We start from the raw sequence: 24,821 nt of genomic DNA, 5'->3' as shown, positions 1-24,821 counted from the left end.
TTTTGAAAACATCACTAAGTGCTTGTGATAAGAAAACACTGCATACAGTAATGATGACTTCAAATAAAATCAGTACATGGATGGCAAGGAACAAGAATAGAGAATGTGTTCAGTGAGATCATTTAAAAATGTGTTTCCCGTGACCGTGCATTTCTCTCAGGGACATAGGAATTGTACAGATTTGCTTCAGCATCCATCTCTGGCTTCTACTTTGCAAACAAGAAGACGGATAGAAATGAGAGCTTGTTGTGTGTACTGGACTGTTCAGGCATCACAAAGGGGGACTGTCGGCCCCGAGCTCTGGGTCTGCAGGGAGAGAGGCTGATGAGGCCCTTGCCTGCCGTGCTCCAGTCTGTCGCCAGGAGGATAAGGCAGGGACCATTGTAGGGCTCCTTGGCCACCCCGATACTTGGTGCCTGCTATGTAGCAGTGGCTGAGGCTGTCCTAGGGGACACTTTGGGGGTTAAAGTGTGAGAAACTAGAAATGGTCTCTAGCTGTGAGGAAAACAGCCTGCAGAAAGATGGCATGGGCAGTCCCTGGACCACCCAGCCGTGGTGGTGGCTAACTTGGTCCCAATCACGATCTTGGGAAACTGGGTTCTGGGAACCAGGGACCTGAGCCCGGCATGCTAGCTTTTGGTGTTACCCTGATCCCCAAACTACACACAGGGCAGCATTCCACAGGGTGGAATTTTTGGAGTAGTGGCAGTGCTCTGTGGTGGTGATTACGTGACTTGTTGCATCTGTCAAAACCTGTACAGCTGTGCACACGCAGAGTCTTCGGGCCTGGCAGTGAACTCACTGACACGTCACCGCACTGCCACCTTCTTGTGCATAACCCTAGTGTCTCCATGACCCTCGAGAGATTTTTTGCAGTCATAAGAAAAAAGCAATGACTCACTGTTATGCAGGCCATTTCAGCAGCAACACAGTAAATTTGTGACTTGCTTCTGTCACTTGAGGTGGCACTCTCTGGAACCTGCATTGAATGAGACACAGTGATGGTGGCTTTCTCCAAGGAAATTAAAGTTGCTCATTAGTTGCTCAGTGAGCCTGGCAGGGCAACTTGAGAGGAGGTAAAGGAGAGATCAGCCCTGCACAGATTTCTGCTGTGGTCGTGCGTGTGGTGTGCTGGGCTCCCTCCCCGCTGCCCGGAGGTCTCCCGGGCCGAGGCCTGGTGAGACAGTGGGTCCAGGGGTTTGGGGTGCACCTTCTGTTTCTGTAGCGGCCTTGTCTGAATGGAGACGGGCATTTCACCAGGCAGCCCCCTCCCCTCCCACCAGTGCCTTGTGAAACTCACCCTAATGGCCACAAGGGTTTGTGCCAAGTGGCCAGTGCTGTGTGGTTCTCCGAGGCCTTGTGTCCACTATGAACAGAGTCACCGCACAAATCGCCAGGCCCAGCGGGCCGGTGGGGCAGTGCTGGGTGTGGGCAAAGCCTTTGGACAGCCAGACTCGATCTGTCTTTGCCCCTTGTCAGTTCCATGACCTTCAACAAGCCACTGAGCTTCGGTTTCCTCATGTCAAAATCTGAGTGGTGGTACACATACCTCTGAAGCTGGGCAGCCTCAATGGGATAGAGACGGAGAAGCATAGAGTACCGTGCTTGGGACTCAGTGGAAGCTCATTCCATTTCTCCTCTGTTAAAGCAATGATTTCTTAAATGATCATCTACAAAACATCCCCCTAACAGCTTTATAATGCTTATCACATGCATTTTCTCCTTTAGTCTTCACCATTCTGTGAACTAAGTATTAAGCCCCCACCCCCAACTTATCCCCACTGAGGCTTAGTGGTGCAAGTCATTTGCATAAAGTTACACAGTTGCTGAGAGGGGAACTGTGGCTCTAATATAAAACTGCTGACCTTTGCCCTGGCCAGGTGGCTCAGTTGGTTGAAGCTCACACAAGAAGGCTGGGGGTTCAATTCCCAGTCAGGGCTCATACGTGGGTTGTGGGCTTGATCCCCGCCTGGGGCGCATATGGGAGGCAACCAGCTGATGTTTCTCTCTCTTTCTCACATCTCTCTCTAAAATCAATGAACATATTTAAAATGAAATAAAAACTGCTAATCCTTAATCATGCATAATTACTACTGTATTGTATTAACTGGCAGAAAAGGATCAGATGAATCTTCTGTGTCCTTTGTGTATTCGAAGGCTGAAAGAGAGTAAAAGTAGTGTGAAAGGAAAACAGTAATTTTTTAAAAAGGGAAAAAGTTTGTACTGAATTATCAAAGAACAAATGGTTTTGCTTAAGATACAGGAGAGGCATGTATAGACAAATTTGCACTTAGAAGACAAGACTGACACCCAGGAACACTGTATGCTCTGGAACAGGGGGGAAACATACTGCCTGTCAGACAGCCTGTGCTCGGTGCAAAAGGCGTGTGAACGCAGGGCTCCGGAGCACAGAGGAAGGGGAGTGGCTGATGAATGGGAGGAATGAGAAGTGCTTCTGATGGACCTGTAACAGTGGAGATGGGTTTTGGTATGTAGAGGTAAGTAGGAAAGCCATTCTTGGTGGAGGGACCAGGATGAAAATGCACAGAGGTGTTCGGTTTCTGGTGGGAGATGCAGAAGTGCAGAAAGACCAGGGAAGAGCGTCACTCTGAGCCTCACAAGGAGTAAAAGCTGGACAAATAGCTACTTAACAACTGTTCTTGAACTCACAGGAGGGCTCAGGGTGCAAGGGCCAGAGTGTAAGGACAGACAGGCCTCTACAGGGACAGACGCAGGCACTAACTTACCTGGGCAAGATGCCACTTGACCCTGGCAAGCGTTGTTCAGCTGGGTGACTGGAGAATCGGTGGAGGCTGGCTAAGTGTGTGCTGGGGAAAGTGAGCGGGGCCCCTGCGGGGTGCAAAACTGGGGAGGGGATCTTTACCCTCCTGCAAGTTTTTTCTCATCCATGAGTCACATCAGTCATTTATAGAAAAGATTGAGACAGTCCAGAGAACGTCTTCCTTGACAAGCAGAAGTGGGGGAGAAAACAGACACTGCTGTGGAAAGGGCCAGAAAATTTGCCTAGACGCTTCTCCTTCATCTCCCCTACAGAGCCGAAGCTGCACTTCGGGAGACTGCCATCTTTAGGGCACTGGTGAAATCTCACTGTAGCTGGGGGAAGAAAACACAAAAGAAAATCTCAACCCCTGGGGGAGGAGCAAGATATTACAGGTTGGATTCAGGACTACAAGTGAGGGAAGGACAGGATCACTGAAGGATGGGCAGGATCACTGCGTAATCCATCCCCCAAAGGTCCAGGCATACAGTGGCAGCATAAGACTGATGCTTCATCAGAACCAGTGAGGACACCCGCCACTCCCACCACACCCCCATCCCTCCAACAAGCACGGAGTGTTGCAAGAGGCAGACTTTCTCTGAGGCATGATGCAAAGGACATACTTAAGGGTGAGGATACAGCAGTCATCAGAAAAAGAATAGACTGGCATTTGACCCTCAACCTGAACACAGGGTATTAATGGCCTGTGGGGCACTGAGGATGACCTGAGACAGCAACAACAAACCTCAAAGCCAGCCCAAACCTAATTAGATGAGCTCACACCTTCATACAAAGTCCTAACAGAAGGAAAGTGTTCCTATTTACAGGCATTAAAAAAATATTTGCCTTAGTCTATTCTGCCTAAGGTGTCCAACTTTCAGTAAGCAATTATCAGGCATATGAAAAGGTCAGAGCCACTGCCCTGCCACCCCTGCCCCGGGAGACAAAGCAGTCATTAGAACCAGACTCAGATACCTCACAGACCTTGGAGGTGTCTGACAGGGAGTTTAAAATGAGTAGTATTAGCTAGACTCTAATAGAACATGCAGACAATGTGCAAGATCGGATGGGTCAATGGAAATTACCCAAACTGAAACAGAATAAAAAGTAAAATCAGCAAGAACAAAACAAAACAAGCACAGACCATTGAAGAGCTGTCAAGCACGTCCATCACTGGAATACCAGAAGGAGAGGTGAGAGTGAAAATGGGGAAGAAAAAAATATTTGAAGAAATAACGGCTGAGAAATTCCCCAAATGAATGACACCACATTACTGCTCCAAGCAGCTCAGAGAATACAACACAACAAAACACATATAAGTATATTACATTCAAATGGCTGTAAACAAAGGAAAAATCAGGCATCTTAAAGGTAGCCAGAGAAAAAGACACACAACAGAGGAACGAAAGTAAAAATGACAGCAGAGCCCTCCTCAGAAACTATGCAAGTTAGAGCACAATGGAGTGACACGAAGGTAAAATAAAATTCAATTTTGCCTCCTTTTAATTGCTCTAAAAGAGAACATTTGTCCGTAGCAAAAATAGTTGTCGTGTATTGTCTATTTCTAATCTCCCTTTAAAAATATATGACGATAGCACAAATAATGGGAGTGAGGAGTTAGGAACATGCCCTGGTAAGGCTGTCACTCTACCTGGAGTAGTGGCGTATTCAGAAGAAAAGTCAGATTAATTGAAGATGCATATTGTAAAGCCTCAGGCAAATACTAAGAATAATTGCTCTAATGGAGATTTGTACAAAGTACAGTGGTAACATATGAAAGGAGCATCTAAATTATCTTGAGCCAATGCAGGAAACAGAAAAGGAAATGAATGAAGTGTATTCCTCTAGGTGTCAAAAAAGGAGAGTGTTCTAAGTAGGGAGACATTGCACGTGAGTGTTGAGTAATGCAGAGGATCTGCAGAGAATGCAAAGGAAAGTGGCCTTTAAAGAGTCAGCGATCAGGTGATCTAATCAGCACCCTCCAGAGGAGCTTTGATAAAGGGTCAGGAGAGGTCACTGCAACAAAAGGTTGAGTCACTCATGTGGAAAGTAGAAGAATCTGCTTTTAAACTGATAAGAACAGATACTACACTTGATCTTAGCCAAAAGGCCGAGAAGCGATAAGAAGAATCTGCTTTTAAAAGGGAAGAATGAGAGGGCCGAGGTTGGGAAGCTGGCAGGGAGGAAGGGGAATTGTGGGAAGTATCTGGTTCACCCAGCAGACAACAAAAGTGCAAAATTGTCAGAGCAAGATGGTGAAATAAGTGGAGGTCATTGGGTGACGTTTAGAGGAGGCAGAGTTAACCCGTGAAGGGAGAAAGAGCTCATTTTAAAGACAGGCCAGGAGAAAGGGAGGTGCGGTGAGCGCCCTCTGGATGCAGAGGGGAGGATGCGGAGGGAGCTCCTTCTAGGTCAGGTGAAGGCCAGGAGGACGCAGGTCTTCTGTGGCTTGAAGGCATTTTCCGAATGTGTTCTGTGGTTTCCTTTCACCACATCTTGGTTTTTTTCTTTTTCTCCAAATCCTCTACTGCATTACTTTTTTAGGGCTGCCATTACAAAGTACCGAGCACTGGGTGACTTAAAAAGATTTGCTTTCTCAGTTCTGGAGACCAGACGTTGAAAATGAAGGTGCGGGCAGGGCCGCGCTCCCTCCAGACCTGGAGGGGAGAGCCCTTCCTTACCTCCTCCCAGTCCCTGTTGGTTTGTCAACTACTCCTTGGTGTTGCTCGGTGTACAGCTGCAGCCTTTCAGCCTCTGACTGTTGTCACGTGGCATGCTCCCTGTGCGTCTCCGCCTTCAGGTGGTCGTCCTGTAAGGGCACCATTCAGGTTGAGGCGAGGGCCCACCCTACTCTAGGCCCGCCCTCCTTTCAGCTACTTTCTTCTGCAACGATCCTATTGCCAAATAAGGGTACACTCTGAGGTACTGTGGGTTAGGGCTTCAACCTATGTTTTTTGGGGGGACACAGTTCAATTCATATACCTTCTAAGTCTTAGTCCCTCGTTACAAAATTTTCTTCTGGGGAAATTTAACTCGGTGCCTAAGGCCCACTGAAATGTTACCTCCTACCTGCAGCCTTTCATGAACCCCCTTCCCTGCTGCTCTCTTTTTCGTGATTCCCCCCCAAAATTATATCTCTTATGTGGCTCGAGATCCCTGTCTGTTCAGTGTGGCCCCTCTTCCTGAGAGCCGAACGTGTCCAGCTGCCTCCACAGGTTCACATGGCCCAGCGGCTCACCTTCGTGAAACAGCTTAGGGCAGGGGTGTCAAACTCATTTTCACTGGGGCCACATCAGCCTCACAGTTGCCTTCAAAGGGCCCAATGTAATTTTGGGACAGTATAAATGCAACTACTCCTTAACAGTTAAGTGAGAGCTCGGCGCTGGTGCTGGGTAGAAACAGGGTGCCAGGCTGGATAAAACAAGGTGGAGGGCCAGATTCGGTCTGCAGGTCTTGTGTCTGCCATCTGTGCCTTAGGGTCTCATGAGCCCACACAAATCATTGCTTGGGGATTCAGAGATAAGGGAGAATTTGGGAGTTCAGGATAAAGGGGCTACCGAGTGAATGGAAACCAATCAGATGAACTTTTCTGAGAGAGATGGAATGCTGTGTTGGAAGACTGTAGGAAAAGAGCACCTTCTGGGCCTTAAGACACATTCTGGTTCTGTTGGATTAGTCATTCCTTGGTGAATGTGGAGACTGTCTCGCTAATCCTTCTTTCTGCAGTGTTTTTAGGAAAAGTGTCAAAGAGGTGCTTAAGGCAGTGATTCAGTTGAATAAAAATGAAAGAAGAGAATGTGAAATGGACAATCTACCGAGTAGTTAACAGCACATTCCTTCACCCTCGTGTAGAAATATAACAGGAGTGCAGATGCTAACGATGAATTCAGGACCACTGCCTCCGAAACTGGCAAACAGCACTGGTAAGAAATAATTACAGGGTTTCAGCCCAATTTAACACATTACGCAGGAAGTGTTAGATGAAGAATTTTTACCCTTCAAACATGTTCTCTTTCCTTTTTTTATATACAGAAAAGTACAGGGACTAATATAATAAGCACTCATAGGTCGCTCCCTAGAATTAATAAATATTAACATTGTGCCATATTTGCCTCTGATTGTTTTTAAAAATGAGAGAAGTTAAATACGTCTGATAAATAGACTCTGTTCTCCTCACTCCCTCCCCAGAAGAAACCGTGGTGGTGAATTCGGTGTGCTTTCGCCACTTCTTTGTCAGAATCTGCATCTTCTGCAGGAAAGGTCCTTGTCACAGATGAGTTCCCTGCTTTCTGACATGTGCCATAAGGTCAACGAGGGGACGGCAGCCCCCTCGCCTGCTGCATCTCCACCGGTCATTACGTCTTGGCCTTCAGATTATAAACCGTATTTACTCCCCGTGCATAGTCAGGCTGGGTTAATGTTTAATTTTGCATTTTATAGACTGAGACAATTATAATTAATTTATGCTTTTTTGATATGTATATTTTTTAACACTTTAAGTTAGCAGGCACAGGTAATTTTCAGAAATGTGGGTTAAGCTGATTTAGTTGCAGTGTTTCCCTAGAAGTATTCCTCCGGAGGGAAAAGACCCCTTGCCTTCAGGGAGTGGATATTCACACACACACACTGTCTCACCTCCTTCCAGGCTGTGAGGTCAAAGTAAGTAGTCTCTCGTTTGCACCTGCTGTGGACGTGCCCCGCACCTGGCCTCTGCTCCACGTTCGGCGGAATCGTTGGCCCGAGTGAAAGCTCTTACCAAAGTCCTTATAAGAGGGAGGCCTCTATCCCCGAGGGCCCCGGGGCTCTGTCCTGAGCCCGCTATCTGTTGTGGTTCTCAACTCAGGCCTCAGAGACCCTCGGGGAGCTGGGCAAACACCCTGGGCCCTGGCTCACCTAGATAATCACAGGAATCTGGTGGGCGGGCGGTGGTGGGGGGTGGGCTCCCCTGTCAGTGGTCTGAGGCCCTCCTGGGGATTCGGTCACTTACCAAGTTGAGAAGCACTGCTTGAGAGCACTGAGCCGCCCTGGGCCTTGAACTTGCCGCCAGCTTCCCTAGTCCCAGCAGCACTCCTGTCCCTCTGTCGGAGAGAGTCTCTTTGTTCAGGTTGTACCTCTTCAGACTTCCCTTAACTATTCTGTCTCAAACAGTCCCCCACTCCTGGCCAGCTGGACCGCAGTATGGCGCCCCATTTTCCCTCCTAGCACGAGAGTCCTCTGACATTGTTGATCTGTCACTTGCCTTGTGTCCCCTCTCCCCACTAGACCTCCAGAGAGGACCTTCTTTCCCGTTTACCACTGTCTTCCCGGGGTCCGGCACGGTGCCGGCGCAACACGTACATATAAAATGGTCGTTACATGGCAGTGAATTCTAGTATCAAATGCGTCGAAGGGCCACTGAGCATTAGTCTGGGTCCTTTTCCTAAGACCTGAAGGAGGGTTAGCTTCCTTTCTGAGAGGGTGCCTCTGTCTCCGTGTGATGAGAACACAGGGCAGCATGTCCCCGAGTCCCGCCCTGGCCCTCATCACCTCCTATGCAGGACCACAACAGAAACTCGGCTGCAGACAGACAGGTGTGCGATGACAATCAGCTTTGAGGAGCGTTCGCACACTTTATCTGGTCTGGTCCTTTCCTGTGGGTGGGCGTGACGTGACGTGCGCAGACGCTGAACCTGGCCGAGGGCAGTCACACAGGCCGTGTCCAGGCCACGGGCGTGGGGAGCGATGGCGCTGGAGTGCACACCTATTCCAGGACACCGTGAGAGGGGTGCGGCAGGGCGTCCGACTTCTCCAGGATTGGGGGCACTCACCGCCCCCCCACCTCGGTGCTGACGGTTGCTCTCTTGCCCCCTGATCTTCCATGCTCTCCTGGTTGCAAAACTCCCACGGAGTGAATAGGACATCGAGTGAAATGGAGACAGGCCGGAGAGGTGTGGAGGAGGAAGCCGTGTTCCCTCCTCCCTCTCCTTTTTGGGCGCAGCGCTGAATCTTTGCTGACTGCCTTCACTGTAATGGTTCACGCACACCTCATGGACACAACCTTCCTAACTCGCTGTGAATGCGGGCAGCAGGGGTTTTTAGACAAGGAGTTGGAGCTACTTGGCTTCATTTCACTTGGTTGGTTTGTGAAGGCAGCCTCCCCTCCTCCGGGCACTGCTGGGGGTGCCCTAATCCTGGTGGGCCGTGAGTCTCACTCAGGAAGAGACCCTACAGTCCGAGGTTGCTGGCCAGCGGGTCGGTCTCTAAGTGCCCGACTAACAGAGATTCAAGTGTGTCACCTTACCTGGCCTCCCGTGCCTTGTGATGGGACCAGTGCTGCTCTGCTTCTGAGACCGGTGCTGAGTTTACTTGTCGTCTTCGTCCAGCCATTATAACCTAAGAAACGAAACGATGCAGGATGTGTGACTGCTTGCCTTGACCTCAGGACAAAAACATTCCCTCCCCCTCCTCAGTGCTCAGCTTTGTCACCGCCCCGCTTGCCCTTCTGCCTTTCCCAGCGTGGATCTCCAGCGTATTTTTGTGACTTATATTTAACACAGTTTTAAGGCTGTTTTGGGGTGGACTTTAAGATCTTGTTAAACGTGGGTCCTCTGTCATTGATTTATTTGTGTGTACCCCTGAGCAGGGTCCCTCTGCACCCCGGTTTGCCTGGGACAGCCCAGGTTGTGTCTGCAGTCCCGGCACAATTATTAATAGTGACACCTTTGCTTTTAGAAGTGTTCTGCTTCGGATGATAAACTTGGAGGTCACCTGCTCCAGCACGGTCTCCTCCCTAACTCCCCAGGTTCGACCAGTGGCACTGTGGAGAAAACGGCCCCCACCTTTGGCACTGTCCTCCTTACATGCGGTTCCTAGAGGCCTGGCTGCTGGCCTGTCCCACACCTATGTCATTGTTTTAAATTAAGCAGCTCTAAAGGACATAATCAGTAAATTGGTGACTGTTGTGTTATTGGGCTTCTTAGTTCACAGAGCTGTTAATTGGGATTTAAACCTTGTAATCGGCTGTGCTTAATTATACATTATACAGTGCTTTTGGACACGAAGCTCCTTGATCTTTCAACAAAGAATTTCCTGGCTGCAATAGCAGTACTTCCAGCCACACTGTTGGTCTTCTCAGATCCTGTTTAACCTCATACTACTTTTATTTGTTTAAATCCTTACCTGTGGATACGTTCATTGATTTGAGAGGGGAGCAAAGGGAGAGACAGAGAGAGAGAGAGAGACATCAGTGTGAGAACAATGCTCAGTTGGCTCTCATATGCGCCCCGACCGACTGGGAATTGAACCCACAACTTTTGGTGTATGGGACAGTGCTCCAGCCAATCGAGCCATGCGGCCGGGCCTAACCTCATGCTGCTTTTGTCTGGACTTTTGCGACTTGGGCGATTTCAGTCAGTAGATTAGAGACGCAGCAGCCTCGTGGGGCCCCCGGTGCTGGGAAGAGCTTGTGCGGGGTCTGCCTCACTCTCACACATGCTTAGGGCTGCGAGTTTCCTGTGGTGAAGACTTAACCCGGTGACATCTGACTGTCCGTGGTGTTGATCCCGCGCAGGTGGAGGGAAGTGAGGCCCACCACATGAGGCCTGTGCTTGGCATCGGGGTCTGGGATGGGGGGCCCGACCCCCAGACACCTTGGGGTGCGGCCACTGCAGACCTTTGTCGTCGCTGTTCATTCTCTCCCTGAAGTTACTCCTCTTCCTCCCTCGGGGTAGGAGGCCACAGGGGGATTCTTCTGGGTGTTTGTGCGCTTGAGACTAGGAAGAGGCTCTCCTCTAAGCCTGATTCGGTGCGTCCTGGCGTCTGATTTTAGTGCTTGCGTCCTTCACATGCCCGGTGGCCAGCGTGACAGCGGCCCGACTGCTCCCAGAGGTGACCGTCAGCCTCCACGGCAGTTTTCTTTCAGGAAGTAGCGTTTCCTTTGAGGATCTTGAGGAAATTCTGTTCCCCACAACACCGATACGGACTGAGCTGGGCTTTGGTTCACACACCACGGGGTCAATGTTTTCTGCCCTGTTGTGAAATCCTCTTAGAGCTAAGAACAGAATTATCCCAGTTTAAGTGAATTAAATATTAAATTGGGGGGGAGTTTGGGGAGTTCTCTGACAGACGATTAAAGAGAGGTGTGAACTCATCTCCACACTATGGTTTACTTTGTAAGGGTGCTGTGTGAGTGGGGGGTGGACAGAGATTAGAAATCTATTTTTAAATTAAAAAAAAAAGTCTTTGTGGTGCTTTGGAAAAATCCACCTAGCCTCCAATTACCAGGGGATGACAAGGGTGCATGATTCAAATGCCCGGTGACTTTTCTTTTCTCCTCTTTGGCAGCACATTCATTTATTGCCTCATTTCTCCAGGAGTTGGAGGAGGTGAGGGGAGTGGAAAGAGGGAGAGGAGGGAGGGGAGAGAGAGAGAAGACTAATTGAATCGCTCAATTAACCATTAAATTTGGAGCATCCTTGTGCTTTCATTTATTCAAAACTTGAAATAACTCTCCCACACGCAGTGTCTTGTGTTAGTCTTGACTGGGGGCTAGAAAAGCGGATCAGAATAATCAAGTTAAAAAAAGAAAGACGGCCCCAGCTGGGTGGCTCAGTTAGTTGGAGCATTGTCCCATGCACTAAAAGGTTGCAGGTTCAATCCCCAGTCAGGGCACATAGAAGAATGAACCAATGAATGCATAGATAAGTGGAACAACAAGTTAATGTAGCTCTTCCCCCCTGCACGCCCAGCTGTTCTCTCTCTCGAAAATCCATAAAAAGACATATCCTTGGGTAAGGATTTTAAAAAAATCAAAGCAAATAAAAATAATCAGGAGCTGATAGCTAGGAGGACGGATGCTATCTGAGGCGGCTGAGAGTGACGTGGGACGAGGGGGGAAAGCAAGTCTGAGCCTGTGACTGGGCAGTTTCCTAGGCAACACCATCAATTATAATTTACCTTGAGGAGAAGTGAAATTAGTCATACTGAAAAGCTCCAGATTTGGACATTGTGCAGAACTCGGTTTACATTCTGTTGTGTTATGTAAATGAGTCTGATAACTTTGTATCAGTCAGTGAGACTTTCAAAGTGGCGAGGGGATTCTTTGTATTTGGTTAACCTTTGCTTCCCTGTGCACAGGTCACGAATCCACCGTAGTTAGTCTTCCAAGTTACCGGAGTGTCTTGGGAAAAGTAAGCCCCGTCTTATGATGTAACAGCCTGGAGCAAGCTGCCTCCTGGATTTTCCTGACTTGCATGATTTTGGTCAATAGGTGGGAAAGGCTTCCTGTCAGCTGGACCCCTCAGCACCAGGATGAGCTTTGCTGTGGCCTTCCTCTTTCTACTTTCTCACAAATCCTTAGGGCTACAAGTTTCCCTTTGGTGAGGTGTCTTTCGCCTGAAGACTGTCTCCCCACAGAGTTGATTTTGATCAGGTAAAATGTGCTGGGAGGTGAAAGCGCACCGGGGAGAGAGGCTGGGGAGCGTGGGTCATGGAGAAGAGGGCTGGAGTCCTTGGCCCTGGTCTACGTGGGGGATGCTGCATGGCTGCGTATCCCTTGCCCCCCTCTGTAGGGGAGACTCTGAAATCCAGTGCTTTCCCTCCAAAACCATATCCATGCAGTGCAGCCCAGACTAGAGGGAACCACTGATGTGGCACGTGGGACATTTGACGTGGGTGTGAGATGAGGTGAGGTGAGCCGGGGAAGTGATGGGAGAGGATGTGCATCCCGATGGGCTGGGCAGTGTGTGTCAAGGACTGAGCTGGAAAATCCCAGGTGAATACAGGGCACAGTAGTGGCTTAGTTTGGCTGGAAGATTTGGAGGGGGAGAGGGAGTGGTTGGAAGGAGGGGGCAGGTTGGGGAAGGCGGGGAGGGTGAGAAAGGTTGGAGCGGGTGCAGGCCGAAGAGTTAGGACTTTATTTAGGCAACAGGCATCCACTGAAGACTTATGTGAAGGGCTAATTTGTGGTCAAAGCTCCATTTTTGGGAGATTAACCTTGCATTGGTGGGTGGTGGGAAGGAAGAACTTCTGTCAAGAGACCACGGGAATGGTCCAAACAGTATTTTATGTAACATGCAAGGCAGTTATAGAAGCAGTCAGGTGTTTGCCAGACCTTCAAGAAATCATTTCTCAAACAGAAGAGCAATTTAGGGATGACATAATAATGAGAATTTTCTTTAATGAATCAATAAAACTTATTTTAAGACTAGTATATCTGTGGAGATTAGCTGTGCTGTGTATAGCAGTTTGTTGTGTTTGGTATAATTGTCTTGTAGTTAAAGCATGGACTGTAGAGCTAGTCTGCCTGGATTCAAAGCCCAGCCTCACCACTTAGTAGCCGTGAGACCTTGTGTAAATTACTTAACTGTTCTGTGCCTCAGTGTTTGCCAGTGAGGATATGCTTCATAAAGTTAATGTCATCATCATTATCATCATCATCCAGTAACACTTATTAATATTTATAGCAAATTAAATGTCTTACTTCACAGAGATGCAGAATCTTTTCAGTATCCTAAGTATATCCTGTTAGGAATTGTAGCTGGTTGACAGTAACAGATACTGGCTAACCTCACCCATCCCACTACGTGGTCTTAAACTCCTAGAGGTTTATTTCCTTAACATAATGAGGAGACTAGAGTTAGACAGTTGCTGGCATAGTTTCAGTGTCTTAAGGATATGAGGGTAACTGAGATTCTCTTGCCTGAGTTCCTTTCTTCACGGGCTCAATATGGCCACTGCAGCTCCAGCCATCACGTCTGGATCACTGAAGGGAGAAGAATGAAGGATGGGAGGGAGGGGCAAAGGGGAAAAAATTGGGACAACTGTAATAGCATAATCAATAAAATATATTTTTAAAGGGTACCTGCAAATTGATGGATAAGCTCGCTTGAAAGTTTCTTCCTAGAAATCCCACCTAAGGACTTCTAATAAGGGATGTTGGGAAAGGTAATTTTCTCTGGGCATTTTGCCCCTCTTAAAAATACAGATGATCTTGTAATAGGGTTGTTTTTCTTTCTGATGTTGAGCTGCCTAAGTTCTTTTACATTCTGGAATTTAACCCCTTATCAGACGGATTGTTAGTGTATGTGTTCTCCCATGCTGTGGGTTGCCTTTCATTTTGTCGACGGTTTCTTTTGTTCTGCAAAAGCTTTTGAGTTTGATGTAGTCCCGTTTGTTTATTTTTTCATTTGTTTCCCTTGCCTGAGGAGATATATTGGCAAAAATATTGCAAAGAGAGATGTCTGAGATTTTATTGCCTATGTTTTCTTCTAGGATTTTTATGGTTTTGCAATTTACATTTAAATCTTTTATCCACCTTGAGTTTATTCTTGTGAATGGACCTGGAAATTATTATGCTATGTGAAGTAAGCCAGGCAGAGAGACAAATACCATATCATCTCACTTATCTGTGGAATGTAATCAACAAAACAATCCAACAAACAAAATAGAAACAGAAGCACAAATACATAGAAAAGATCGACGGCCTTCACAGGGGAGGGGGTGGGGGGACTAATTGAAAAGGTGAAGGGATTAAGCAAAAATGTGTGTGTGTGACACATGGACGTGGACAGCAGTGCGGTGACAGAGAGAAAGGGGCTGGGGGAGGTGGAAGTGGACAAAAGGGGGATAAGTGGGGACAGCAAGAGACCTGATTTGGGGTGGCAAGTGCATGACGCAGCGGGCAGGTGATGTATTATTGACTTGTACACTGGAAACCTGTATGCTTTTATTAACCAATATCACCCTAATAAATTCAAGAAAAAATACGGGTGATCTGTCACTAAGGAAGAAGGGAAGGAGGGGTATTGGTGGGCCCTGCGTGGGCTCTGCCGCAGTGGCATCTCGCCTCAGGGGCGCCACCTCCAGGGCTTCAAGGAAGCTGTGTCTGTTTGTAAGGTAGCAACTGATTGCCTTCTTCAGATTGACAGCTTCTGGTATTCTAGTCATTTACGTTTTTTGGTCTTTGTTAAATTTTTGCCTTTAAAAAGTTTGCTCAAGAAAGAAAAGACAATTACAGGAAAAGAAGGGAACTTGGGATGGTTTAAGCCTAGTTATTGGCAGCATAAGGTGTAGGAGGGGTTCTAAGCTTCTAACCAAAGGTACACCCTTTGGGTCACATAGTAGGCGCTCCGTGCATAATGGTGAGAAAGGCTTTGTTGTATGGTCCACAACCTGTCTATTCAGGTTGGGTAGTGATGTAAAAAGCACTGTCAATATCATCATGAAACACAGAGAAGGAAGGAAACTAGTGTGATTCTGCAATAAGAAAGATGATTAAGCAAGGTTTAGACAGGAGGAAGAACCATGGCAACAAGTTATAAAGACTTGTTTAATCTCAAGTTCAAGTCAAAGTTGAAGGCAAACCCATGCATGCTGTCAAAATGCGATCACACGCATGGAAGCAGGAGGGTTAGCTTCTCGGCCCACATCTGCAGTCAACGGTTTATATAATGTTGGGTGAAAAGACAAAGGGATTAAGCAGGAAAAAACCCCCACAAAACCCCCAAAACAAAAAAAACACAAAGACAAAAACAAAATGCTTAGGCACAGACAACAATAAGGTGATTACCAGAGGGAAGGAGGGGTGAGGGGCGGTAGAAGAGGAGACAGCAGGGACAGGTGGTGGTGGAAGGAGAGGTGACTTGGGGTGACGAACACACCATACAGTGTAAAGATGGAGTACTATAGCATTGTGCACCTAAAACCTCTCTAATTTTGTTAACCAGTGTCGCCCTAATAAATTCAATTAAAAAATAAAAAGGAGAAAAAAAGCCTTGTCCTTTTCGTGCCTCAGTTCTCATTTTAAAATGAGAAGTAATGCCTACCTAAGTTTTTGTGTTAACTGTGGTGAAACACACATAACGGAGTTTATCTTCTTGAACCGTTTTTGTGTGCAGTTCAGTGGCTTGAAGTACATTCATATTGTGTAATTATCGCCACAGTCCATCTCCGGAGCCCTTCATCTTGCAGAACCGAAACTCTGCAGCTATTAAACAGTCACTCCTCATTCCCCCACCCTCAACCCCTGGCAACCACCATTCTGTTCTGGCTCTATGAGTTTCTACTCTAGACACCTCACAGAAGTGGAATTAGGCAGTGTTTGTCCCTTCGCGACTGGCTTATTGCACTTAGCATAATATTTTCCAGATTCACCCATGTTGTAGCATGCATCAGAATTTCCTTCCCTCTTAGGCTGAATAACATTTCATAGTATGGATGGACCACATTTTGTTTACCCACTCATTTGCAAATGAATGCTTGAGTTTTGTCTACCTGTTGGCTGTTACAAATAATACTGCTATGAACAGATGTACAGTGTTTCTTTGAAACACTGCTTTCAATTTCGGGGGCTATATATATCCAGAAGTAGAATTGCTGGATCATATGGTAATTCTGTTTTTAATTTTTGCGGCACTGCCACACTTTTCCCGTAGCAACGGTGCCAACAGTGCCCAAGGGTTCCAGTTCCTCCGCATCCTTGCCACCAGCTGTTATGTTCTGTCTTTGTTTTTTCTGACAGTTGCCACCTTAAAAGGTGTGCGGCGCCTTCCTAACTTTTAAAGTTGAATCAGCAGTGCCTTCAGATTACCTTCTTTTTGAATCCCATTTCCTCTGCTTAATCCCGGTGCCTCCTGGGCAGGTTGCGTAGCCTGTGAGCCTCAACTCTACTTTCTGTACAAGGTAAATGTCTTTATGGAAGGGCCGTGTGGATGTGGATGGAATAATGCCTTGTGCTCTGTGCCCACTTGAGTATTAATTTTATTGCTCAGGAAAAGCCAGAAACACTAACACATGTACGTTATTGTTAATATTCCTGTTGCTTCTAGTGGTGGGTTTCCTCCCATATCCTAACCCACAGCGTGATGTTTCCAACTGTATGGAGCACTGATCTTGGAGCCAGAAGTCGTGGAGCTGAATTCCAGCTTTCCTGCTTTCTAGGTGAGGGGCCGTGGGCAAACTCCTGGGTCTTACCCCATTACCTGTAAAAAAGGCATAGCAGTGGGCATTGTGTGGGGCTACCCTCCCCCAGGTTAGCTTTTCTTCTATAGCTTCATTGAGATGTAGACGGATATATGTTTAAGGTAGACAGTGTGATCATTTGATACATGTTACAAAATGGATAGCACAATAAGGTTAGTCAACACTTTCATCCCCTCACCCAATTGCAATTGTGTGTGTATGTGGTTATAACATTTAAGATCCATTGTCTTAGCAACTTTCAAGTATGTGATACAGTGTTGCTGATCACAGTCGCCCTGTTGTACGATAGACACCCCCTTGCCCTTACTCATCTAATAACGGGAAGCTCTTAAGCTTTGAGCCACAGCTCCTGTTCCCCCCACCCCAGCTCCTGGCGACCCCATTCTACTTGTTTCTATGAGTCTGGTGTTTTTAGATTCACATATAAGTGAGAACATCAGGTATTTGTCTTTCTCCGCCTGACTTTTTTCACCCAGTGTAATGCCCTCAAAGTCCCTACTTTGTTTTCTTTATCCGTTCGTCGCTGACGGGCACGTAGGTTCTTTCCGCGTCCTGGCTATTGTGGATGGTGCTGCAGTGAACATGGACGTGCAGAGTCTTTCTGAGACAGTGTTTTCATTTCCTTCGGACATGCTCAGAAGTGGGGTTCCAGCAGCCTCATTTTGCTGCCACCTCGTAGCGTTCCATTCACTCTTTACCCCCCGTAGCTCGAGCCTTCCTGAAAACTCCTCCGACCTCCTCGCCGTGACTTTCCAGTTAGCAAATCGGAGGTGCTCTGGGCCTCCGTCTTCCTTGACTTCTTGCAGCATTTGACAGTATTCATCCCCATTCTCGCTTTGTTTTGTTTTTCTTTAAATAGATTTTTAAAATTTTATTAGATTTATTAGGGTGACATTGGTTAATACGGTTAAAGAGGGTTTTCATCGCACTTTGAATGATTTTCTTTTGCGACGACGAGCAGATGTGTCTAGTGCGCGTGGGGTGTGCGCGCGTGAATATGGTTGTGTCGATAGACCTGCCCGTCTCCACTCTCCAAAGCGCATACCCTGGTAGAGTCCCCTCCTGCACTGCATGGGCGATTCAGTAGAAATGATGGACTCACCGGACTGCGTCACGGAAAACATCGACACCTCCAATGTGCTCCCTTAGCTCGCTTGCCTTGGGGGAGTCCAGCCCCTAAGTCCTGAGGACACTCAAGCGGCCGGGGGGAGAGGTCCATGGGGCAAGGAGCTGAGGCCTCCTGCCGACAGCCACCGCCACCGCCAGCCATCCCAGGGAGCCGCCCTAGACGCAGGCCTCCCCAGCTCAGGAGAGACCCTAAGGCAGAATCACCCAGCAAACCACGTTTTCTTGACCTTATGGAAAGTGCGAATAACAGATGCTATCGTTTTTGAAGCGGTTTGTTCATGCAGCAATTAATGCTAGACACAGATTTACTTGAGATTTGTGTTGTATCATATCATATAAGCTCACTGTATAGTGGAAGATTATATAGGTTTCAAGGGCACATTTCTAAGGTACACGCTCTGCTTATTGCATTGTGTGCCCACCACCCGAAGTCACATCACCTTCCATTACCATATATTTCACCTCCTTTACCCCTTACTACCCCCACCTCCCTTCCCTGTGGTAACACCATACCAGGTGGTGCGCGTCTATGAGTTTCAGTTTTATATCCCACATATGAGTGAAATCATATGCTTCTTAGCTTTTTCTCACTGACTTTCCTCACTTAGCGTGATATTCTCAAGGTCCGTCTGTGTTGTCACTAATGGCAGTATTTCATCTTCTGGCTGAGGAGTGTCCTGTAGTGTATACGGACCACGTCTTCTTTATCCAGTCATCTACTGAGGGACACTGGTTGTTTCCACGTCTTGGCCACTGTGACTAATGCTGCAGTGACCATAGGGGTGCATGTATATCTTTGAGAATAAATGTCTTCAAATTTTTGGGTCGATACCCAGGAGAGGGCTTGCTGGATCATAGGTAGCTCTATTCCTAATTTTCTGAGGAACCACCAGACTGTTTTCCGTAGTGGCTGAACCAACTCTGGACCTTCCTGTTTGGTTCCTGGGCACCATATCCTTTTGGTTTCCCTTCCTCTTCAGGTAGTTCCCTCAGTGCCCACCTTCTCCTCTTCCTTTAGTCCTCCTCCCTCTTTCCGGGAGGAACACCCACCACACACTTCCTGTGATGACCCTAGAATTTGTATTCCTGGGCCTCCTTTTCTGAACTCCAGACTCCTTACAACCTCCTTCTGAGATCCTTGAAGTCAGCGTGTCCCAAAGTGAGCTCATACCTCCGTTCCACTCTGCCCCACCGAGGGCCTTGAGGCCGGGGGCCCGGCAGTGTGGCGCTTGCTGGCCCTTCATTCCCGGGAGGGACGGTGCCACCCACTCTCTGATGCCCCCGCCCCAGCCGCGCTTGGTCCCATCTCCAGATCTCCCTGACTGCTAGTCTTCTGTCCTGCTGCCACCTGGCCCTGCGGTTTTGTGCCTTGGTATTCCGCAGGGACACGGCCTGATGCTCCCAGGGCTGGTCCGGCTCGCTGTCCCGTCTGGGCCCCTCCACATTCATTACTGTTCCCCTGCCTGGATTCCCATCATGGAGGGTCAGTCCCACCAATCAAGGCCAGAGATCTGGGTGTCATTCCCGACTCTTCCTTGTTCCCCTGTGACCCACGGCTCAGGGGCACTATGACTCCAAAAGTGTTTCTCCGTGGCTTCCAAGTCCTCATCTCCTCTGCATCCTCACTACCATTTTCCTTTTTCCAGGGCTGTGGCCATTGGTCCTGGAAGCCCCTTACCTAGTCCTCATCTTTGCCTCCTCCTGACCATCCTTCTCTCTGTTGTTGGGTCCCGTGTTGTTCATGTTCTCAGCTGCTTAAAACTCTGTGCCCCCTCGTTTGTGGCATCAAGGACCAAGTCCCATGAATGGCACATACAAGCCCTCTGCGATCTCGTCTCATCATCTTCAGCTCCTGCCTCTCAGCCTCCTTCACTTTCAAGCTACCCTGGACCACTCCGGGCTGCTTTTCCTGCTTGTCTTCATTTGCCTGCACTGGTTTCTGCCCGGAAGGTTCTCCTGCCACCTGTCTTCCTGGGGAATTCCCACTTATCAGTTGAGATTTGGTTCACTCAGAACCCTCTCCGTCATAATGAGAGCAGCTAACATTGCACGCACTTCCTGTGTACCCGTCACTGTCCGGGATGCTCTGCGTGAATTAATTTGCTGAGTTCTCACAACCCTCTCATGGCGCCTGCAGGGGAGGCAGCATGGGTATCATTCTCATCTCACAATTGAGAAACGGCAGCACACAGAGGTTACATATCTCACGAGAGTTACGCAGCTACCAAGTGGCGCACTGTCTGAAGGCAGTTCTTCTGGCCTCGGGCGCTGCACCACCAGCAGTGGCCGACGAAGGGGACCACTTCCTCCTTGTGCTGCCCGCCCTCAGCAGAGTCATCTCCACCTCTCTCACGGCATTTAGTGTACACGCTTCCAAGCACACACCCTGTGGGGACAGGCCTGTCTGTGTGTCACGCTGTATCCCTGGTGCAGGGCCCCCGACTGGCCCATTGCTCTACCCCCATGTTCTAGCGAAGCACCTGGCACATACATGGTTCATACTGAACAAATATTTTTTGAAAGAATAACCGAAGGCATACAATGAATATTACCAGTTGGCTACATGATTAGTGAAACAGGTGTAAGGTGTGAAGCAGAGGTCGGCCAGCTCTGGGCAGACCCGGCCCGCTGCCTGCTTCGCGCTGCTCACGAGCTCAGAAGGCTCCTGCAGGTGCACATCACAGCCCGTTGTGGGGCAGGGAGCGGCGGCGCTGAACCTCGGTGCAGTGAGACGTCACCCTCCCCAAAGAACTGTGCTCTCCCTCATAGTAGGTCTGTGCTACATTCAGTTGTGGTTACTATCTTTGAATTTTGTCAACAACAAGTTTGAGGAAATTTGTTTGCTCTCTGATTATATGAGTACCTACATAATGTCTGCAGGTTTTCTCTTGGCCTAAAAGTCCCCACTCTTTTTAAGTAACTAAAATAGTTACTTTTCAGCCTTTTACTAGCGGAGTTTGCTGGCCCCTGCCCAGGGTGCTGTTTAAATAGCAGTGTTACTTTGTTTTTGGTTGTTACATTATTTTTATGTCCAAAGTATTTGATAAAACATTAAAAATACTCATCCTAAAAACTGTTACTGTTATCGGTATGCATTACAATGGGGGCGATAAAAAATGTAAGATGTTTTGGGCATACTTCCTGATTAAATGGGATAAAGTTTGTGAAGCACTCGGCAGCAGGGGCTAACAAAGTATTTTTTCTCCTGTTTCTAGACCTAAATCAGGGAAGCGCGTGACTGGTCGGTTTGAGGGAAGGTGACTTAGGAAATACAACGCATAATGTGTTGCTTCACTGGGTTACACCGGAGGTCAGGTAGGAGTGTTCAGGATGGATTGTGTAAAATTTAAGTTGGAGACAGAGTCTTTTTCACATCTGCAGGTCCCCAAATTCCTGGTGACAATGACCTGGACGGCAGGATGCCTAATTATTCATAATGGCTTGGAAAAAGGCAAAACTCAAAGGCAAAGTACTGCCATAGCAGTACTTTGTACACATTAAAAAAAAAAAAAGACTATAGGCTTATGTATACGTGTGTGTGTGTAATTTGCTACTAGTCTTGGATCTTTAAAGCTTTAAAAAATTTATATTCAGAGTGCGTAGTTTCTGTCTCATTCCTTATTTTATTAAGAGGGAGCTATGACTAACCCCGAACAATGGCATCATTTCTCACCGGCGCTAATGGCTGTGTGACAGGGAAAGCCCACGTAGTGTGAAGTTTGACTTTTTTTCTTCCTCAGATGCTGCTGAGCTGGATCACTTAGAAATATTACAAAATCTTCTGCACTGAAGGGAAAAGCTTTTGACTCCAAATTAAAAAAAAAAAAAAGCATGTGCATTACATCCTGGGAAGCCTTCGTGACTTCTGAAAGTGACTTGAAATCACACAGGTGCCTTTGTCGGTATGTGGTTGTTGCGAGTACATTTCCAGTCTCTCCCCAAGCTGGAAGGCAGCCTCCAAAATATTTTAGAAATCTAAGAGCCAGTGTTTTTATTTAGATGCTTCACATTTACCTCGTGTTAAAATCTGGATTTGTTAGGTTATTATTCTGGAGACAATTGTATAGCCATTTAGTTTGCTTTTTGTTTTGTTATTGAGGTGACACTGATTTATAACATTACATGTTTCACGTGCACAACACCACAACTTGACATCTGTATGCACTTTGGCGTGTTCCCCGCCACAGGTTCAGTGTCCACCTGTCACCACACAGGTGGTTCAGTGTCCACCTGTCACCACACAGGGCTGACCACCTTCAGCTGGTTTGCCCTTCTTCTACCCCTTGTCCCCGCTGGAAACCACCGACCTGTTGTCTGCCTCTACGAGCTCTTTTTTGTTCTTGTTTTTTAATGTTCCACATGTTAGTGAATTTGTCCTGTGGTATTTGTCTTTTCCACCTTGACTTATTTCACTTAGCACAGTGTCCTCAAGGTCCATCCACGTCGTTGCGAAGGGAAGGATTTCGTCTTTTTATTGCTGAGTCATATCCCATTGTGTGTGTGTGTGTGTATGTATCACATCTTCTTTATTTGTTGTTCCATTGGCAGACACTTACTTTGTTTCCATATCTTGGCTATTGTAAATAGTGCTGCAGTGAACACAGATGTACATATCTTTTTGAAGTAGTTGTGCAGTCGTTTTAATAGGAACATTTTAGGCTGCAGAGGGACCAACCGCCTGTTTACAAGGAAGAAAGAGAGGCCAGAGAGAGATTATGAAATATACTCATGGTCACATAACTAGTGGCAAAGGCAAGAAGCAGGTGAGACCCCAATGCTAAAATTTTTTTGTTGAATGTTTTTCGTTTTGTAAATGTTCAGGGATGAAATTGTCCAGAAACTTGAGTGGGAAAAAATAATAGGAGTCCAAATTCTTATTTTTGAAATTAAGTTATTAGGATTTAAATTATTTCCAATTCTGTAGGAACTTGAAATTAAGTCAATGGTTTTTAGGGGAAAAAAGTAGCAACGTACTTTGAAAGTGCTGAAACAATGTTTCTGTAGCTAGGCTTTCTTGGGACTTTCCATCGTTGTTCACAATGTTAGGTGATGTTAAAATGCTCAACTTGCACAAGCACTCAACTGCAAAGCAAGACAGGGTACTATTTTGGTCTACAAGCTTCTCATGGTGCCTGGTCTCCCGGGCGTGGCAGGTGGGAGGGGCTGAGGCTCTTTGCAGGCCTGTGCCTCTGGGCGCAGTGCAGGCATTACGGCACAAACTCTGGGGGACTCTGTGGGTTTGTGCAATGGATTGTTTTAGAAAAATCCTGTAAATTGGTGCCTCTTTCTTTCTTTTTTTTTAATTAATGTGGTTTTTAAAAAGACAGTTGCCTGCATTTGCTTAAGGGCGAACTGGGAATAGCTGAGCAACTACAGGAGGGCCCCAAAGCACGTATGAGGGTAGCGATCCCTTCTGGCGGCTCATTTAACATTAAGGAAATCCGTCCCTTTCCCGTTCTAGAAGGCCTCTCGGAGTCTCCCAGAGCTGTAGTGCAGAATGCAACATGGATAAATGCAGTGCTTGTCTGCCCAGGGACTTGCTGCGTCTGCCAGTCCTGGCTCCAGTCCCGAGCCACCATCTTCGTGATATGCAGTTGTCTCTGTTTTGTTTAACTTTTTGAAAAATTAATTAAGAGAGTTGACCTTTCTAAGGTTGGTCATTAAAGATAATTCAGTGATTTCTTTCTGAATGCAAGACTTGAGGTGGGGGCAGCTCTCTCTGCAAAACAAGAACTGTCAGGCAAGTGCAGTCATTAATACTGTATTTACTGCACTTATGAGTGGTTGCCAATAGCATCATCATTTTCTGGAACACTGTGTTCTGATTCTAGTTGGTTCATCTGTGGTATCTTTTAGCCAAAAGAAAGTGGAATGTTGTGAAAATATCAGGTGAGTTTGGGAGCCAGCTGGATAGTTATTTCAAATGGCAAATTTACTTTTGCCTGATGAACTTAGTGATTAATGGTGTATGGTTGTTCCTGGAAAAAGTTTGCAGTGTAAAATATTTATTGAGAACCTCAGTCTGCAGGTTAACTTAGTTACAGAGTTCAAGGAGAGGCAGGTGGCAAATGTCAGTCGAGACTGGTCAGTCCCCCATAGTGCTTGGGGTTAGACGGGTGTCGAAGTCTGGGTGGTCAGGGCTGGGGCTGGCATCGGGGCACAGTTGTATGGGCTGGTATAAAAACTGGTCATCACAGACAGGTAAGAACTGAAGACCTAAGTGAGAACAAGGACTCCTCATAGGAGAAAACAGCCCCAGGGAAAGCGTTGGATAGGAAGCTTACTCAGTGGGGCACGCATCAGGTAAGGCATGGTCAAGGCTGAAGATGTGAGAGGAGACTGCATTAGTCATCGCCCATGGAGTCAAACAGAAAACCTTTAATGCAAGGACTTAGTTACAAAAGTCTTTGAAAGATTTGAAAACCAAATAGGGGACGATGAGGTCATCCAGCGATTTACCAATATCAGGAAACCACTAACACCTCTGAGGCTGATGGAAAAAAAGAGAAGGAGGATGGGGTGTGGCTACCAGAGGCCAAGAGCTGAGTCTACACAGAAGCTCCTAGAAGCAGCTGGGACCATCCGGGAAGGCCTGTCTGGTGGGAATGGAACCCTGTGGAAGGCAAAGCCATTGCTGGAGGTACTATCCAAAGCAGAGAGTGCAAAGGGAAAAAAATGCTCTGCCTTCTTTCTCCTTCCTTTCTTTCTGTCTTCCAGCTAAACCTAGCTGGAGCCAGTTGGCAAGTGTGTCTGGAAAGGTAGTTTGCCTGGGTAGTGGGGTGAGGGGTAGGGGAAGGGGGGGAAGGGCAGGGAGTGGATCAGATTGCACACGGGCAAACCATCAGCACAGGGGCACAGGTCTGGGGCCGGGTTGGGGGAGAGCACAGTCCCTTGTGCTGACAGGAGGCCATAGGCTGATGGACCCCACTGGGGCATAGAGCAAGACTTCACAGAG

The 24,821-nt window shown here is 47.4% G+C and overlaps 1 protein-coding gene and 1 pseudogene across 3 annotated transcripts in view; one reads left to right on the top strand and one right to left on the bottom strand.

Moving 5' to 3' along the window:
* Positions 1–24,821, top strand: part of CSGALNACT1 (chondroitin sulfate N-acetylgalactosaminyltransferase 1) — a 305,921-nt gene that overhangs the window by 33,445 nt on the left and 247,655 nt on the right. Inside the window, exon 2 of one of the 3 annotated variants that reach the window (XM_053660022.1) lies at positions 21,082–21,181. The exons of 1 other annotated variant lie outside the window; for it this stretch is intronic. The gene's annotated coding sequence lies outside the window, so the exon portion shown is untranslated. Of the gene's footprint in view, positions 1–21,081; positions 21,182–24,399; positions 24,507–24,821 lie in introns of those variants that run through there. One more of the 3 variants, XM_037161285.2, reaches the window with a different exon arrangement.
* LOC119060972 (uncharacterized) lies at positions 4,777–4,901 on the bottom strand (annotated as a pseudogene).

Source organism: Artibeus jamaicensis, unplaced genomic scaffold (assembly GCF_021234435.1).
Source record: "Artibeus jamaicensis isolate MK-2021 breed Jamaican fruit bat unplaced genomic scaffold, CSHL_Jam_final scaffold_833, whole genome shotgun sequence".
NCBI lineage: Eukaryota > Metazoa > Chordata > Mammalia > Chiroptera > Phyllostomidae > Artibeus > Artibeus jamaicensis.
The sequence above is the reverse complement of the archived record's forward strand: the minus strand, read 5'-3'. Positions and strand labels throughout refer to the sequence as shown.